The sequence below is a fragment of the Uloborus diversus genome, chromosome 1 (assembly GCF_026930045.1).
Source record: "Uloborus diversus isolate 005 chromosome 1, Udiv.v.3.1, whole genome shotgun sequence".
Taxonomy (NCBI): domain Eukaryota; kingdom Metazoa; phylum Arthropoda; class Arachnida; order Araneae; family Uloboridae; genus Uloborus; species Uloborus diversus.
In genome coordinates this window covers 142,818,384-142,832,555 of record NC_072731.1, presented here as the reverse complement: position 1 = coordinate 142,832,555, position 14,172 = coordinate 142,818,384, and the positions used below count along the sequence as shown (strand labels likewise).

The window sequence follows — 14,172 nt, the reverse complement described above, 5'->3', positions numbered from 1 at the left end:
AAACTAAATACCTAAATCAAAACTTTAGCGTGAAAATAAAAACAAATCATATCAACAATAATTATTTCACAGTTAAAACCACAGCAGCGGAGTCGGAGTCAATCTCATTTTGGGATAAAAGAGTCGGAGTCGAATATCCAAGAATCGGAGTCAGTCATTTGTCCTCCCTGTATAAATGTTTGCCAAAGCTACGAAGTCAGAGTCGAAGTCGGGGAGTCGGAGTCCGATTAATTGTCGGGAACAGGAGTCAGAGTCGGTGTCAGGTGCCCCTAAATTCTTGGAGTCGGAGTCGGGAGTAGGTCGTCAAGAGCTATTTCCAACAAAGTTTGTTTGAAGTAAATCCGTCTTTAAGTTCGGAATCTATATTGACTTTCAGTTTCCCCTTAGGCGCTAATGTTAAGAGATTTGAACTGTTAAAAATTGAACGAAAACTTGTTCAAATCAAAAAGATATTTTCGATACATGTTTTTTATCAAAAGTTTTTCCCTACAAAGTTTGTTTGAAGCCACTTCGCTTCTAAGTTCAAGATTTATTTTTGATTTGAATTTCCCCGTAGGCGCTAATGTTAAGTTTTTTTGAACTGTTCAAAAATTGAACGAAAAATTGTTCAAATCAAAAAATGAATTATGGGAATGAGATGTCCTCGCCGAGATCTTTCTAACAAAAAAAAATTTGTTCGAATCGGACTATTCATTCAAAAGTTATTAGGGGGGACAGACAGACAGACCGACAGACAGACCGACAGACAGACAGACAGACATTTTTTCCCATCTCAATACCCTACTTTCCAATTTTTAATTTTTCAATATTTATCTAACTATTTTATTTATTTTTGACTTTTTTTTTTTGTTTTTCGGGATATTTTTAAGATGTATTAAGCCTTCTTTCATGCTTTTTTCTTCTTTCTCTGATTTTTACTGGGAAAGTAGGCTAAAAAGGATTCGGTTATCAGTTCATTCCGTATGTATGTGTTTTTTTTTTTTTTTTTTTTTTTTGTTCATTCACCGCGTCTCACCTAGTGAACCAACTTTGATCATTCTTTTTTTAATGGATAGGGGATGGCCCAACTTAGGTCCCTTTACTTTGTTTGACCATATTTGTTCTTTAGAAAAAACGTTATGGTCAAAAAACGGTAAATTTCATGCAATTTTCCTGTTGAATGATTAAATATAAAACCCATTGTTACAAAAGTTTGGTGCCATAAAACAGTTATATTAATAGCAATTGCAATGATAATTTTGAATGAAGGTTTCTCTGAAGCAAGCATCAAGTTTCTTCCGTGTCATTGCTCTATAGTGGGGGCAAACCTAACATGGAAGCGAGGTAATGCAGTGATTAGGATCAGTGTAGCTTTCACAATGCTACCAGGTTAGGTTTTGCCTCAACTATAGTTTAGTATCTTTATCGTTATCAAATATGCCAATAACAGATGTTCGGGGCTAAGTAGATACAGAATTGCATCACAAGCAACTTGTATGCTGTGAAATGTAAATTAGTTTTGGAAAACGTAATATTTAAATGATTATAATATAAATTAATACACAAATGAATTCCAGAGAAGGGAAAAGATACATTTTTAGTGTCAATCGCATAAAGTTTACGGCGTGTTTATAGTTTTTTCTTTTACTGTGGAGCATTTTTATAAAAAAAATAAGGTGAAGTTTCGTGATGGTAACTTCTTACTATTTCTGAAATACATTTACACTAAAGAGAATGAAATTAAAAAATTTTGAAAAAAAAAAGAACCGACTTCAAAATTGCTCTAAAAAGTGAAAAATAATTTTATTCTTTAAACACCATCGATTATACTTTTAAACATAATTTTTGAAGTTGGCGTAGAAACGATAGATAAAATCATTCACTGCCATAACTAAACTACAGGCATAAATTTACTCCAGTTTCTTCACTACCACATACATTATGCATTGATGACAGCATATTTGAGTAACGATAAAAATGCTTCGTTCCTAACTTTGATGATTTTCTGAAAATAATATGAACGAAGCATGGTTACACTGTTTTTACATACTATTTTTGCGCCAAATTCAAAAGTAATGTTTAAAAGTATTATCGCTGGTGTTTAAAGGATAAAATTATTTTTCACTTTTTAGAGCAATTTTGAAGTCGATTCTATTTTTCTCCAAAATTTTGAAATCTTAAATTCAAATTATGTTTTTCGCAACCACGATCTGGCATGCAAGTGAATGTAGAGAAAACTGCCGTGAGAAAAAGAGCTCACAACCTTTTGAATTTGTCTCACATGCTCTATTAATAATTAATGACATTATTAAGTGAGTGACATTTCGATACGTATAGTTCGTCAATTACAATTTTTAATCACTCTATGGACAAAAATTTTCACTCATTAAATAAAATACCCTATCGGTAAATACACGTTTTCTGGGTAAGAAACAAACTGATAGTCCGATTGCTTAGTTATGTTTGCTAAAACTGACTATCGCAAGCACAAGTTTAGATTTGAACCTGCTGCATAAATATTTGTCTCATTTTACAATTTGTTTCTGTTGAATAATAGACTGAAAACATGTAAACAATGGGATTGCTTTATCTCTTGTGATTAAAATCATGTTTCTGAGTGCTGAGATCGTGTATGAAAAATATTTAACTTCGTGCGGATGTAGTCTTTTGGTTTGAACGTAAATAAAGCACTTATTTGCAAATGAAATTGCAAATGCCTCGACGTTACTAGAAACCACTTCTTCAGCGTAATAAAATGTATGCAATTTTCATTTCATGTATGTCTCATTTACGTTAGAATTGATTTTTCGTAGGACCATTCCGCTGTCACATTCGGGAAAAAGTGACTCGATAACTTCACCTACATTTTGCTGTAGATCTTAATATTTTAACTAAACAGGTATAAGCACATTTTTTAATCTTCGCACTTGATACAAAGGTACTCCGGACCTAGTTTTAATTTTAATTGATGTATTTTTTAAATTTATTTGCTTGCGTCACGTGGGAGATATCCAAAGTTAACCTCTTGTAGTTTTTTGTATGCATTACTTAATATTTTTACTTTATTAATATAGTAATGACAAAACAAATTGTAGGTTTTGAAAGCTAAGGTTCCAACGCAGAGGAAACATATCTCATTTGTTCTGAAATAATAATTTAAACCGCTAAAAAATTATATACATGGCCATGCCATTGAAAGCTGTCATTTTGTTACACATGTGACGATTCCTATATTTCATTAAAAAAACAGTTTTAAACGATATGGACGAATTATTTGCTTAAGAGGTCACAAGCAAGTTAGCAATTTCTTAAAAAGGAAAATTTTGTTCATTACCCATTTAAATTATTATTTCTAATGTAATAATGTAATTATTCCTAATGTAATGTAAGTGTATAAAGCGTCATGAGCGGGACAAAATGACAATTTTCCGTGAAATGACCTTATATCAGATAATTTATTATTTTGAAGTTAGTTTAATTATATAATAATTTTAAACACTATTAGGTCGATTCATCAATGCATATATTTTTTACTCCAATTGAGCTTCTGTTATTACTTGTGCCAATGTAGAGAAATGGTACCCCGGAAACAGAAGTGACACAAATCAAAAGTAACCTTTGAAATCATGTTCATGCTTTAATGTAGGTTGATAAGCATATTGTATAAATTACTCTTAAAAAATATCCAACTTCCAACATCCAGAACACAACATCCAGCATCTAGTACACAACTATTAGCATCCAGCGCACAACTTCTACCATCCAGCCACAGGCATCAAATTAAATTTTGAAACCTTGACTTCAAATTAAGTTTTTTGCAATAACGAATTGCTATGGGACCCTACTGGTTGAGTTTCTTGTTTTTACAAATGAAGCCTATCGCAAATCATAATTGTGAAAAGCATATTTGGAATTCAAAATGTCAAAATTTAAATTTATACCAGGGGCTGGATGCTAGATGCTGTGTGCTTGCTGCCTAGGGCTGTATGCTAGATATTGTGAGCAATATGCTAGATGTTGTGTGCTGATTGCTGAACGTTATGCTGAATGCTAAATGTTGTGTGTTTTTATGTAAAAGTTTTCTAGTTGAGCTGAATTAAACAAAAACGGTGACAGCAGCGGGGTTTGAAGCTTGGTTCCATTGATTCGTTTACCGATTTTTGAACCGATCAGGCATTACATGCTTCAGACCAAAAGTCGTATCGATTCATCGTTTATCGGTAAAAATGTAAAAATTTTCTACGCTATTACAGCTTTTTTTTTTTTTTGTGTGTGTGTGTTTTTAACAGTAAAGTGTCTAGCGTATACTTGAATACGGCTCAGATTTTTTCCGAATTACGAATGGTCGCACGTAAAAGTGTATTAAAGCTGTGGAAAAAACTTTTTGAGATAATGATTACAGGGGCGGATACTAAAGAATGACCCCCTCCCCCACCCTCTACCTCCTCTATGAACAAACCTACAACTTTGGGTGTGAAAAAATTTCTTAAACAACTTGAGTGTCAATAAAAAGCCTAAAATTTGATAAGAATAAGGAACCAAATAGGGCTTAAACTTTGCTAACTAACTTCATAAGCAATGAAAAGAAGTAGCATTTCAAGCACTTACTTCAAAAAATAATTTATGAATTGAAAATTTTAATGAAATCGTATTTATTTTATTCACAAAGTGTTTGAACACAATGTGGTGGATAATATTGACGTGGATAATATTGTCGGCGGTTTAGAGGGGTCGTGACCCCCATGACACTTACCTTGTATCCGCGCCTGAATGGTTATGACACAATACGGAGTTATGTATGAGTCTGAAACAGTTTACTAAAGCAAAATTTCTTTATCAGTAGAGGACAATGCAGCTTTATCTTTTATATGGAGTTATTATTTTTTTATTTTAACATTAAAAATATGGATTTAAACACTTGCACTTTAATCAAACTTATATAATGAACTTACATAACTAGGATATTAATAACTACATCACAAAGCGAAAAGCGAAACAGAGCGCATTTTAATGCTTCCCCTCCGCGCTCCACCTGCATGGTAAGATAATCACGATTTCATTGCGTTTAATAAAGCAGGTGAACAATAAATAAAACTCGTAAATTTCTAAACAGCAACTGCACTAAATCTTCAAATACGACGTCATTTGTTCTTCATGCATGATTCTATGTAATGGAAATGTTATTTCATCATTTAGGATTACGTTTTCAGAAAAAGAAAACATAAAAAAGCAAGCAGCAAACATTAATGATCAAACATAGAGATAAAAAGCCTTGAAATTTTGCCTATCAAGGATAGAAAATTGAGATATATTGACACACACGATGCATTCCTTAAAATGATAGTTCGTTTGCTAAATGGTTCAATTTGTTTATAACAAACGTATAAGGGTAACATTATTTTTTTTTTTTTTTGCAAGTGTTTCTTAATTTTTGTAAATACAGTCGAGCCCGCTTAATGACGTATCGGTTAAAAGACTATCCCGCTTAATGTAATCAAGTTTCAATGTACCTGGCCGTTGTAATCTCTCATTTTGATCCCGGATAACGCACTATTCTGCTTACTAGAATAGTTTTTCAAATGGCTATTCCATTAAGCGGACTCGACTGTATACGTTCTTCAAAGGTTACTCAACCTCCAACTTAATCTTCTGTTAGCTAGGTTCTTCAAACAAATATGAGTAAAAGTTGCGTATTGAGATGAAGAAATGTGTATCTGTTCTTCTCTTGTAAGTTCCATCATTCTAATAACTTTTTATCGAACAAGCCTATTCAAAAAACCTATTCTTATCGAAAAATGTTCACCCTTAAGATAGGGTTAAGGTATCTACATGCAGTATACCGACATCCCGATCAGGGCATTCCGAGATATCTCCTCCAACTCGGTTATTGACTATTCCAGATTGACGAGTCTATAACATAGACAAAATGTAATTGCTGGACAGGACTTTCGCTGTATTACATGTAGTTCTGCATTAGCCCTGGCTTAAGGGCGGTAACTTAATGCCAAGCACCTAAGCTTTAACCTTCATTTTCGAGTCGAACCGCACTATTGTTTGCGGACTTTCACAAGAGCGTTAAGTTGATTTAAACAACCAGTTTCTTAGTCATCTGAGAGTCAATGAAAGAATATATGTATTCAGCTCAGTTATTGAGTATCACAAAGCGATGAGTCCATAACAAGGATAAAACTTTAATTTCTGGATGTCTTGGCCGGGATATCAATATTGCATGCCATTTTTATTGGTTGGAGTTGGTGTCTTTCACGAAGACCACTAGGCTTGACACCAGGTATTGTTCATGGGATTAATCCATCTAGTGTGGTGATTTTTGTGTAACGTACCTAGTGAGTTTGTGTGCATGCATCCCCAACATTATAATTCTTGTGCAGTCCAAAAATTTAGCAGTTAAAGCAGGAACATTTATAATTATTTTTGCATTATTTAGTTACATAAATACAACTGAAGGAGTGTTGAGAAAAGGTGCCTTAACTTTGTTGACTGTTGAAGCACCCTCTCGCGGATGAGCGAGAAAGCTCATCAGTTTGGAACTGGATTTCATGGAAATAAAGACTTTAGTCAGGAACTCGATTTCATCAGAATATTGTTATATTTTAAGATCTTGCTGTGTGTGTATGCGTGTACTTGAGGTGTATTTCGTAGCGGTTAATCGTTCATTAAAATATGTTTTAGTAAAATATTAGACTTCGTCACTGGATTTACTTACGGAACTATTTGCATAACAATTCAGGACAATTACAAGCTTTTGCCCCCCGGAAATGATATCAAAACGCAGACGTTAAGGGTAAACCCGCCACTTCCCTTGTGCTGAATGACAATGCTTGAGTAAAGCTTTTTCTAAAGGGTAGGGGCATTTCGAAGAAAATAATGTCATTCTCCAATTTTATTCAATACATCGGATTTTTTTTTTCGTTTAATAATGTACACGTAAAAAAAAAATTTAACATAATTAAGCTTCTATGGAAAAACGTAATTCAAACACAAATTCCAAACTGAAAGAAGGGTTTACTTCTAACAAAAAATTATGAGGAGGAATTTTCAACGTATAACAGGTACAAAACATTTTTTGTTTATTTCTCTCGAAAACATTTTTGAACAGAAAAAAAAAGAAAAACTTAACATTAGATCCAACAGGAAAATGTTAGTCACATATATAACCTAAAATTCTGAATCTTCTCCATGAATTTTCATGGGAAATAACGTTTGGAAAGCTAGTTTCAAAATCAAGTTACAACTAAACCCTGACCGAACATGCGCTTAAGTAGGAGATGGCGTCATAAAAATAAGTTGCATGAATAAATTAAAAGATACACTAAAAATCTTAAATTAGCATTTCTATAAAAATAAATTTAGTTTAAGTTTTTTTCTTCATAACCCTTACCTGTTTAAATAAAATATATATTGTAAATATACATATTTTATTAATAAAAAGTATTGAAGAAAATACAAGAAAAAATACGTTAAATTTATTTTAAAGAGTTAATTTGAATTTTTTTTTTTTTACAAATTTTTAACTTTTTATTTTTTGAAAATTCCTGACATGATGGGGAAAAAAATAGGATCATTTTCGAATTCAATGCTGAAAAATGCTTCTCTTTGATTCATTTCGTTTCCAACTTACGTCAATGATGAGTTTATAAACTGCATTTCTGTTTTATTAAAAACTTTTTTCTCTGAAATAAAAACTAAAAACATAGATTTTTTTATAGTATTCACAAACTCTCAGAGCTATTTCTTAAACATTCTTACTGTTTTATGTTTAGATGACAAGATTTGTATTTTCCCCTAAATCGTTAATGTTAAAACAATAGATTAGTTTAAAACATTCTGAGATAATCAAATCCAAAATCCCTTTAATGAATATGTTCTCCCTAAAAGTTCAATGAAAGTTTGTACGAACAAATTTACTTTTCAGTTCAAATTCTCTACATGCTTTAAATTTCTAAGGCAGAATTAGCGTTTAAGCGTTTTTTAAACTGTTTTCATTCAAAAGGTAGGAGCTCATTTTGTATGAATAAAAAAGCTTCCTTGTGCAAAAAACAATTTGAAAAAAAAAGTACCACTTTTTGACCTTATTTTTACCGGTTCGCAGGTCAAAAAATGTTGAGAAGCGCAGATATAAAACATATTCATACCCTAACTATTGCCATTTTCCATTGTTTCCTGATATACACAAAGCATGGAGGTTTTCAATGCAGTCCTAAAATAGCCATACACTTTTACTTCGGGGGAACATTTGCTCAAACAATTAACTCTGAAAAACACACATAGCCTCACTAAATTCAATCTGGCAACACCTTCCTGTCTCGATAAGGGAAAATTCAAACAAAAAAGGATGACGTTAAGCCTTTGGCTTAGAGTCTAAATGTGTCAATTCGCTTACTTGATTTTCTGAGTTTTTCTAACTCGTCTTTAACCTTAATTTTCTCATTTCCTGTACGTTGGGAGGAATTCTGCTTCCATCTCAGAAGAAAAACGGTGCAAAAGAAGCAAAAGAATAATGGTGGTCTTCTTCTGAGCAAATTAATTTCTATTTGTTTTGGAATGTGTTCCAATAGGAAAAAAACAAGCGCCCACTCTGTCAGTAACTAAGACATTTGTTTTGTGTTACTGTATTTTTTTCAAATCAAATTGAATTATTTTATTTGAACTCATGGTGGTTCCCTATTTACCAGCTCGAATTTTTGCCTACACTACTAATAAATTTTGCAAACACTAGCAAATATTTTAGCGAAAGTAAAGAAGAATGCAAATGACTTTTTATCATTAAGTAAAAACTGTATCTTTTTCCCTAAAAACTCTTAGCGATTTCTTTTAATTACCATTGTTTTTAAATCACGCGCTAAAACAAGATTCACGGGAATTCGTCATTTTCAATCAGTGAATTTTTTCACAGAAAGAAACGTACTAGTTTCTATCATTCTACTAAAGATATAAATTGCTCAGAATATTTCTAAAAAATGACAAAGAAGCTAAACTAGTAAAGTCTAATTTCTTTAATGAAATGCAAAATAAAAACTTACCCTTGATAAGTATGTCTCTTCTTTTAGGAAGACACTTTTAGAAGAAGGAGACTGAAAAAATAATGTTTACAAACGTAAAACATTTTGCAGTACATTATCATCATAAGATGATTAAGTTTATGCTACTGATATTTAAAAAAGTAATACACTTAACTATACAACAGGTTAGTACAAATTTCTAGCAAGTATTTACAAGTGAAAGTATATATATTTTAAGAAATTCATCTACCTCGACACCGATACAGTTATAGAAGTTTGATTCATCTAAAACTTCTGCTAACGGATAATTTTTTATTGCAACATTTTTTCATCAAATGCAATACGCATCACCATTGTTAAGAATCTAAATATATATTTTTTTCTGCTATTCCGAATTTAAACTGCACATTATGCAAAACTGAAATTCTGAACTGTCAAAAAAGTCATGCATAGTAAAATTACCTTTTGTTCTAAGAGTTATTTTTGGTGTTTTCATTGTGAGATGAACTTTTGTTTGTGATATAAACCCTATAAAATGATCTTTGTCACATAAAAAATAGATATAAGTGTTTTAACGAGAAAAGTAGCACTATAAAGGGACATAAAAATAACACTTCAATGTTCACTGGTGAAAGTCTTAGTCTCATAACGAGCATCAACACAGAAAAGTGAATACTGTGAAAAATAAGGCATACAATAAACTAAACTTGATTCGATCTATAAAAGTCAGAGGCATGAAAGTATTTTCCTGGAATACATTTGCGTGAGGAGATCACACAGATTATCCTGGCGCAACAATATTTAAGTGACATCGAAATAATAAGTATCTGAAATGCCATATTTTTGGTGAGGGAAATCTTTAAATACCGCTATTAAAATGCATTTTGGAGTGCCTATCGTAACAAATCAGGGATTGGGTTGTTCAAAGTGAAGTTAACTGCTTTTAGTCTAGAGAGCATTGCGATTGCAAGAACTTTTTATGCTGCTTCCTGAATTTATTAAAAATAATTTCTCATTTTAGTTATTCACAATGCTACGAAATAGACTTAAATTTCATTCACAGACGAAGGTTAAGTGAATATTTTGCCCTTTTGAAGATGGGGGCTTTTGGGTGCGAACTTAAAATAAGTTGTTATTTAGTGCTATATTTATTTGAAGAAATAATCGAAGTTCATGCAGAAAAGAATGATAATAATTTCATGAAGACACTTGTTTTGAAAAGCTGTTGCAGATTGACTTTTGAACGTGCAAAGTGTTAGCAGATCTTTATTGGAATGTTATAGGACATAATAATGACAAAATATCACTTGATAATGTTGCTGGAAGGTTATACGAAGCTGGTTTAAAGTGTTTAAAAATAATAAGAGTGTTTTAAAATGTTTCTAAAGAGCTAAAAGAGCATTATACAGTGGTGGTTAGAATTATAAGAATTATAAGGACAGCAGAAAATTGCACAGAAAAAGAGTTATTTCTGAAATAATTCAGTGAAATTAATACACAAAGTGCCTTTTTACGCTAGAAATCGTTGTGGAAAGCAGAATATTTGAAAATATAAATGTTTTGCTCTGATTAATAATAAAATGTGACTCGGAAAACTGGACAAAATTATAAGGACAACAAGCATTTTGCTCTGAAATACCCTAGTAATCAGTAATTTCTCCATTTTTTTTCAATTCCTTTTATCAGTCATGCAAGTTGAAGAATGTTCTTGAAAAAATTTATTTTGACCTTTTCGATGGAGAAAATAAGATCTTTCTTGATAAAGAATAAATACCTTTGTGCTGAAAAATTAAAATGTCAGTAATCCAACGTTATTAAGCATTTGCAAGTTTTGTGCTTAATAACATTGGATTACTGACATTTTAATTAAGATCTTTCTTGTTTCGACATTGAATGCCACTTCTCCATACTTCAGAAGCCAGAATGCCTCACAAAGTTGCCATTAGACTTTGTTCGAGCCTTTTGTCGCGCCAGTACAGCAATTTCACGGAATAAACATTAAACAATGATTTTGAGGTTTAAGAAACATGCAATTTAGGCATTATCCTGCTGGAACAAATAGTTTAAAATAATAATTAACGGTATTTTTGGTTTAAAAAACACTGCTCAGTACATCAACATCACTCTAAGAATTCATTCTGCCATGCACAAAAAAACATTGGTGTAGTTTCCGTCCGTAGCGAAACTTAAACAGACCATTAGTGAACCGCCTCCAAGTGTACGCGTTGAGCTTTTTGAGCAATCACAAATTGCTTATTGCTTTCATTTGACTGTTTTTATGTCCTATGATTTTATTCCCCCCCCCCCCCCGCCTCCCTGAGCAGCACCACCGTCGACCGGCTCCTCACGATGCTGCTCCTCTAGCGAAAAACGTCTCCAGGTTGCGTCCATATCCTACACACACACACCCATACACATACGCACCTACATAAGCACATCGACATACACACACCTGCATACACACACACATACACACACTCATACCTGCACACAAACACACACGCCTACACACATACAAACACAAACAGACAAGCCTACACACATACAAACACACACATGCGTACCCGCACACACATACAAACACACACACACACGTGCGTAACCACCCACACACACACACATATACAAACGCGTATCCACACACACACATATACACACGCCTACATACTTACACACAACACACACTCGTGATTGCGAAAGACATAATTTGAATTCTAGATCTCAAAGTTCAAATTATTTTTTTTTCTTTACAGAGATCGTACCAGAAGTAGCAAAAACGATCTAGTCCATCCCAATAAAACTTTTTCGGATCAGAATATATTACATTGCCCCAATTTTTACCCATAACAACGCACTTTTGGCAGCGCTCAATAATTGATCTTTTATGATTCTTTTAAATTCGGTCGTGACATTATTTTCTCATTATGAAACTTTTTCTTTTTTTGTAAAACATGTTGAACAGTTCGAGAACTGCATTGTAACTTGAATTCCCATCTAATATATCAAGACGTTTGTTTTTTGAAGCAAGCTCGTCTCTATATCATGTGTTTCACACATACAGAAACAAGATTTCCAACCTGTTCGTCTTTGTGGTCAGTGTTTTCCGGGATTTTTGATAAAGCTCTAAATGACAGAACTTTATATATTCAGATTTGTTTGCAGTTTGATGTACAGTAAGTTTTTCGAGCAACCACTTTCTTTTTCTAAATTCTTTAAGTTTAGTACCTAACGGCATGACTGTAAAAATAGAATGTGACGTCCCCAATCGTTTACTGAGCCTTTATATTATTATGTAGTGCAGTTAGTGATGTGGATCGGGTAAATACCCAGCGGGTAGGTAAATATTTTTTGGGCATTTACCCAGGTATTTACCCAAGGCCTGGGTAAATACCCAAAAACTGGGTATTTTACAAAAAAATGCAAAAAGTGAATGAGAAATATTTTTTTTAAATCTAAATATGAAATAATTGGTAAAACTGATACATACCTATGTATTACACAGTTCATAATATTTTTTATTGAAAGACTTAATGAAATTATGAAAGAAATATATCGTGAAACATAGAATCTTTCTTTTCAATGCCATAATTGGAGAAGATGTTTTTTTTTTTTTTTTTTTTTTTTGTAATCAGTTAAGTTTTTTACTTTTTGAAGAATGGCTTTTTAGATCTGAAATTTGGCTATCAACATTGATTAGGCATATCCAACACATTTAATGTGAATATCATATTAGATTGCTGAGTTGTTTTACACAATAATTCTTTAAATATGTGATCAAAATTTAAATTTTAGGGAATAATTTATTGTTTTGTATATGGTTGGTTATACAGGGAGTTCTGTTTTAATCTGCAAGACCTTTATTTTTGAAACCGTTAGTCCTAGATGCATATTTCGAATTGCAAAATATTTAAAAAACAGATGCGGAGTAAAGATATTGAAAGTTTGAAGCAAAAATAAAAATGAGTAAAAAGCTACAAAATTTAACTTTTTATACGGCCCTAGGTCCCCTAACTTGCATTTAAAACTTACTGACACAAAAAAACTTGACATTTGTGCAATAAAAACACAGGGAGGTATTTCATTTGAAAGTTTTAAGGGTCTATGCAGAAGATGAGATTAGAACTTATTACCCTTTCAGAAGACTGACAGGTTCGCAAAGTAAAAAAACAAAAGGTATTTACATTTTTCCATTTCTATTCAAAAATTCATGCAAATGTTATGCCATGATGCGCAAAACACGCTGCAAAACCTTGAACAATTTGAAAAACCACACTCTGCACACATATAATTTTATATAAACACTCATTAACTGCTATATTTCCCCTCAAAAATGTTACTGATGACGAGTGTAAAGTGGTGTTAGTCACAAAACGCTGCGTTTCATATCTCAGTGAATATTGGTCGTTCTAATGTCAAACTTTTTTTGTTGGAATTGTTTTTCAATGGAGATTATTTACCTAAATATAAGTCAGAGGACCTGGGGCCCATGTAAAAAGTAAAAATTTGTATTTTTTTACTCATTTTTATTTTCACTTCAAATTTTCACTATCTTAAGTCTGCATCTGATTTTGAACATTTTTGCAATTGGAAGTATGCATTAGGACTAACGGTTGCGAAAATAGAGGTCTTGAAGGTTAAAACAAAACACCCTGTATATATACATAGTGGAATACATACAGAAAAGTATTTTGGTTAAATATAAATTTTTGAAATAAATACCCAGATAAATACCCATTTTGGGTATTTACCCGGGTATATACCCTGGGTATTTACCCCTAAAAATAAATACCCAGGTATTTTACATCACTAAGTGCAGTGTACAGAACAAAAAACAAACAAATTTTGCTTTTTAGAACACACAAATAAATTGTCCTTATAATTTTGTCTAAATAACAGGGATGTATAAATTCAAAATTCATTGCATGAATACGAAATCTCTATGTCGGGACGTCTGGATCTCAGTGACGCGCATAGTGCCTAGACTGTTCGGCCAATTTTCATGAAATTTGCCACAGAATTAGTTTGTAACATGGGGATGTGCACCTCGAAGCGATTTTTCGAACATTCGATTTTGTTCTTTTTCTATTCCAATTTTAAAAACATCCGAGCAAATTATCACAACGTGGACAAGTAAATTACCAAATTATCATAACGTGGTACGGTAACGGGGCGA

The 14,172-nt window shown here is 32.4% G+C and overlaps 1 long non-coding RNA gene across 1 annotated transcript in view; it reads right to left on the bottom strand.

Moving 5' to 3' along the window:
- The window catches only part of LOC129232563 (uncharacterized), a 255,555-nt gene that overhangs the window by 73,092 nt on the left and 168,291 nt on the right, over positions 1 to 14,172 (bottom strand). Inside the window, exon 3 of the long non-coding RNA XR_008581365.1 lies at positions 9,021 to 9,071. This is a non-coding gene — a long non-coding RNA (uncharacterized LOC129232563). The remainder of the gene's footprint in view (positions 1 to 9,020; positions 9,072 to 14,172) is intronic.